Here is a 6,029-nt window from a genome sequence, read left to right as displayed (position 1 = left end):
ATTTTTACTGCAGTTTCCCATAACCCACCAAAATGAAGCAGTTTTCTCATGTGTGAGGTGAATACATTTGATGTGTACGCAGGATTCTATGTTTGGGGATTCCTTACCCTTAACGGTTAAAGTGTTAGCAACACTGTCATGCGAGGTTTGTACGGTGTGCAATTGTCACTGGCAACATTGCGCATGTATCGACCCCTTTTTCAGCAAACGCTCGGACAGGTAAGATGAAGTTTGTTCGCACAGCAGTTCTGCGTGTCGAGTGATTCTACAGCGCGACGTTCCGGCGTGGAACTTGCGTAATTGGCCAAATACATCGTGGTTTGCAGAATTGGAGAAGTTGAAAAGTCGCTCTGCGCTAAGAAACATATCGATCAAAGTTCCGTCTTATAAAAGCTGGCTTCAGCCAAGAAACAACTCGCTAGCTGAATGAAAATGATGGTTTAACCAGTGAACTGCAAATAAATATAATTTTATTGTTCAGGAAAACAAAATGAGCCGAATTTATCTTGCTCATTACCTTTATTAATTTACAATTCAAAAAAATATTTTCACAAAGAAGCAACTTCAAAATTACGTAAACTTTTTTTTGCTCTCTGGTGACATTCTTCCATCTACCTATAGAACTATTCTATAGATGCCATAGAATCGATTCACATCGAAATTTTTATTTGGTTTTAATTTTAGAATATTGCACTATTTCAGCTCCAGTTGTAGATTCCCAACTGGTTGCTGATGTTTGAAATGAAATGAAAACAACGGAAACGTCGCTGTGTCAAGCATATATTTCTTCTCGCTTTGCCGGACCACTTTGTCCTAAAACTGTGCCAAAAGCTAAACTTCCATCAGCAAAACCAAGAAACATGTGAGATTTCGTGACGATAGTCCCGAAATCCATCCAATGTCACGAAAGCGGCTGAGGTCTCACCCGCTATTCTGACGCATGACTTTGATCCGTCCAGCGTCGCACGAATCAGCGTAACGTCGGAACGTTTCGTCGGAAAACCATGTTCTAGTATTGTCTGCCAAAGCTCATTATTTCGTTTGACTAAATCGTACGCCACCTTAAAGTCCACAAACAGATGATGAGTCTGCAAGTTGCACTTCCGAAACTTGTTTAGTAACTGACGCAGGGTGAACATGTGATCTGTCGAAACCTCGACTTTATAGTCATCGACGAAATCTGTCGAAACCTCGACTTTATAGTCATCGACGAAGGACTCCGCTTCAGTACAGAATACGGGAGAGCACCTTATAGGCAGAATTGTGCAAGGTAAAGCCTTGATACTTTTCACACTCAAGTCAATGTCTTTTTTTTTAAAAAAATAGGGTAGATGAGGCCATCCAGCTACTCTTCCGGCATTTGTTCAGCTTCCCAGATTCTGATACTGATCCGGTGGATTGGCCTGTACAGCCGCTCGCACCCCGTTTTTTAAAGTTCAGCCAGGTACCGTCCTTTCCAGTAGCTTTACTGTTTTTCAACTCACTGATTGCCTTCCTAACTTCCTCCTGTGTTGGTTGCTCCACAGCCTGGCTATCGCTCACAATTCTTATCTAGTTCTTGGTGCTCTTCGTATTTACCCTCTTCATTCAACAGCGTCCCGAAGTGCTTCTTCCATCTGGTTGTTACCGCCGTTTTGTCAGGTTACCAGCACTATGATTGCACATCAGAGGCATGGCAAAATGACTGCTGTCTTTACCGCGACGTGCCTACTACCTGTCTCGCAGTAGTTTCAATGACACCATGGAGGTTCCTTCACAGCCCACTTATATCTTTTCTTTCTTTCTGGTGTACGTCCCTTTGCAACATGTCCTGACCTGTACAGTTTTGGTTGTGCTCTATTCCTGGATTTTAAAGCGTCGCGAACTTGCTAATATGCCAATTTATCAGAAGGTAGCCTACTTTTTCTAAATTTACCATGGGCTTTGGCAAAATTGTTTCACAATATTTGTATATTTTGCATATTTCTTGAGCCAGATTTTTATCATGTTTACTGTGTAATGTTTGTATCATATTTTAATCATATTATTGACTCCGTGCACTATTCGCGAGGTGGACTTCTCGTGCCAGCAGGGCCTAAGCTCTCTAGTGACAGCCCACGGATCCGAAAGGCCTAGGTGGTCCCCAGAAGCGGAAAGTCATCTATTCGCGCAGCCCTTAGGTCCGGATGGCCAAGGGGGCGCAGTGAAAACTTCCGAGCTTAAAGATGGATCTTAATGGATAATACATATTGTAAGACCTGACTCTTCTTTCATATTCCCAATATATTGGTAGCGAAAGTTATCGTGCATTGTTGATTCATCAATATAAAGTACAGTATAATATCACTAAATTACACGCGCGAGACTGTGATATCATCGTGAGTTTAATGCATCGACAACAAGAACTTGCCAAGAACAACGAAAACGAATTCGAAGGCACCCGCCCGAAACAACACGAACTATATCAACATACAGTAAGGATTTGTATAACGCGGTGTACGCCCATCGCGATATCTTAGCTGTCCGTTGACCAATAAAGTTGATTTTTGGTAGTTGACTAGGTTATACCACATGCTAACGATGTACCAAAAATCGACTTCATTGATTAATGGACAGCTGAGATGTCGCGATGGGCGTACAGCACCACCCACCGCGTTATACAAATCTTTACTGTACTTTGGTACAACATCATGTAATACACAAATGAAAAATCAGATAGGCATCAGGTATTTTCGGCCCATTAAGCGATTGCATCTATTTTATCACCCGATGGCCTAGTTCTAGCAGAAGAACGTGTGGTTTTGACGTTCTTTGAATAAAAATAGTAGATTACTTAGTCTTGAGAAAACAGTTATAACATATTAAAATTGTATGTTGGCAAAGTATTTTTATTGGCGAAAGAAAGGGCAAATAGGCTGAATTTAGAAACCTGCTTAAAATACCCTCCACTACCTTACCTTGGTTTTGACGTTCTTTGAATAAAAATAGTAGATTACTTAGTCTTGAGAAAACAGTTATAACATATTAAAATTGTATGTTGGCAAAGTATTTTTATTGGCGAAAGAAAGGGCAAATAGGCTGAATTTAGAAACCTGCTTAAAATACCCTCCACTACCTTACCTATCTCAGCCTCCTAATATATTGAAATGGGTACTGGTGTGGTCATCTACTTCGCGAAATTGCTTTTTTCCATTTTTCTTCGTTCCAATAAGAATGAAAAACAGCTAGAGTGAAACAGCGCTTCGAGCAACTGCGCTCACAATTGAAAACTCCCAATTGGCCTCGCGATTCGACATTCAGTGGTCTTACAAAGCCAGTCGTCGCAAGTTCGAATCTGGCTGTAAAGGTCAATGTGATGGTAGCCCCGCAATTGTCCTGTGCTTTAGTAGCTTGGTGCAAAATATGTCGTAAAAACCCGAATTAATCCACCTAGCGGTGTGACCTAGCCTTTCTACTGCAACAATAATTATTTTTTATTTTCTCAGGAACATCTATGATTAAGTTGACTCTATTTTTAAACATCAGTTCCTTAGTCCCAATATCCTTATTTAATAGTAAAATTCACAAGAACGTACTGCGTGCAATGATTATATTTTCTTTCCTAGGGTGTGAAATATTTGTAAGCGTCATTTAATTTACTTTATCATCACCTTCTTTTTTATATTTAAGTGATTTAAACATGTATGTAAACACAAAAGATCTGTAGATGGCCTTAACTTTTGGAGCTTCAGAGCCCCATAAGAAGTTTGTTTTGAATTGACAATATGAAAAATGTGTTCATATAAAATGTGAAATGTTCATATGAAAACTGTGTGTACAAATATCTTGATATTTTCAACACAGCTTTCTGACCATGCGCTCAAAAATTATCATCTATCAAAAACAAGAATTTTGCAGAAGAATAATTATTGCGCGAATATTTCCTTTTCAAGTTTGGAAAAAAAGGATATCTAGAACAAAACGAGTGACCTCAAAATTTGTCTATGTCATTTAAATGCTTGACTTCAATTATCTAATATATCTTAAATGAAAACATAACTGGGTAGAGCATTAGATATAAAAAACGAAATAGAGAAATTGGGCTTTTCCTTAGCTGCCACTTCTTCAGATAACTAGTTTTACACAAAGCTTGAGCTTCTTTTGTAAGTATTTTCATGAACTTGATCTCATCGTTTTTACCTGTTGTTGCCTGTTAGAGGGTTAAGGAAACGAGAGGAGATAAAAGAAATAGTGCAAAAGCAGCGCCATAAGCATGCTTGAGGTTGGGAAACATTATCGTTTTTCAGCGCCTGCTTTTTTCGATAGTCGCTTGCGCAAAATTTGTTTGAAATTTGTATAAATTTATTTGGGAAAATCAACTCATTTACATTTTCAACCCCATACACCACTATTCTTATATGCTTAAATCAACTGCTTTTCTTTGCTTCTGCTTGTCTAGTCCGATTGCCAGTAACAGCATGTGAATAAAATGACAAATGAAATATTTCTCACTTTTCTTGATATTTCAAGCAAGTTCCAAAATTGCAAATACATGCCCGTAAAAAAATTTACATTAAATTTTGTAGTATAAACAATGCATCTTCTTCTTCAGCAGCATAGAGCCGGGGTGGCTCGTGCTGTTTCAAGCACTCGTCTCCATTCAACTCGGTCTTGGGCCACTCGTCGCCAATTTCCTAGTCGTCTCAGAAGTCGCAAATCGCTTTCGACCTGGTCGAGCCATCGTGCACGTTGGGCCCCCCTGTTCCTGGTGCCGGTGGGGTTGTTGAAGAGGACCGTTTTCGTCGCACTGTCGTCCGGCATCCTTACGACGTGTCCGGCCCACCGTAGCCTGCTAACTTTCGCTAGATGTACGATGGGAGTCTCCCCAAGCAGTGCCTGTAGCTCGTGATTCATACGCCTCCGCCACTCTCCGCTTTCAGTTTGTACTCCGCCAAATATCGTCCGCAGCACTTTCCGCTCAAACACGGCAAGGGCGCGTATGTCCTCCGTAAGCAGCGTCACGGCTTCAAGTCCATAAAGAACTACTGGTCTAATAATGGTTTTGTACATTGTTAGCTTCGTGCGGCGGCGTATGCTTCCTGATCGTAGCGTTTTACGAAGGGCAAAGTAGGCCCGATTTCCCGCTTGGATGCGCCGCTGGATCTCCTTACTAGTGTTGTTGTCCGCGGTCACCAGCGATCCCAAATACACGAACTCTTCTACCACTTCTAGTTCGTCGCCGTCAACGGTTACCGTCCATGGAAGGCGCGCTTTTGTTTCCTTTGAGCCTCTGCCTTTCATGTATTTGGTCTTCGACGCATTTATTTTTAACCCAATTCTTCTAGACTCCGCTTTCAGTCTGGCGTAGATTACCTCCGCCGTCGCAAAGTTCCTGGCTATGATATCGAAGTCATCTGCAAAGCCTATAAGCTGGCTACTCTTGGTAAAAATCGTGCCTCTCGTTCCGATGCCCGCTCGTCGGATCACCACCTCAAGAGTGATGTTGAACAGCATGCAGGACAAACCGTCACCTTGTCTCAATCCTCGTCGCGTCTCGAAGGGACTCGAGAGTGTCCCAGAGATGCGTACGAAACACATCACTCGATCCAATGTAGCTCTGATCAGTCGCGTCAGTTTGTCTGGAAAACCGTATTCGTGCATTATCTGCCATAGCTTGTCTCGATCGACTGTATCGTATGCTGCTTTGAAATCAATAAAGATGTGATGCGTGGGCACGTTGTACTCCCGACATTTCTGCAAGATCTGTCGGATAGTAAAAATTTGGTCCGTAGTTGCGCGAGCCCCCATGAAACCCGCCTGATAACCCTACGAAACCTTGTGCTGTCGGTGACAGCCGGCGTAACAGGATCTGGGAGAGTACCTTGTAGGCGGCGTCTACCAGCGTAATACCACGATAGTTGCAGCAGTCTAGCCGATCACCCTTTTTGTAGATGGGACAAACCACTCCCTCCACCCATTCCTCCGGTAGCTTTTCCTCCTCCCAAATCCTCGAAACAACCCAGTGTAGAGCCTTTGATAGCGTTTCTCCGCCATGTTTATAAAGCTCTGCC

This window comes from Sabethes cyaneus, chromosome 2, assembly GCF_943734655.1.
Source record: "Sabethes cyaneus chromosome 2, idSabCyanKW18_F2, whole genome shotgun sequence".
NCBI lineage: Eukaryota > Metazoa > Arthropoda > Insecta > Diptera > Culicidae > Sabethes > Sabethes cyaneus.
This window is presented reverse-complemented; position numbering follows the sequence as displayed.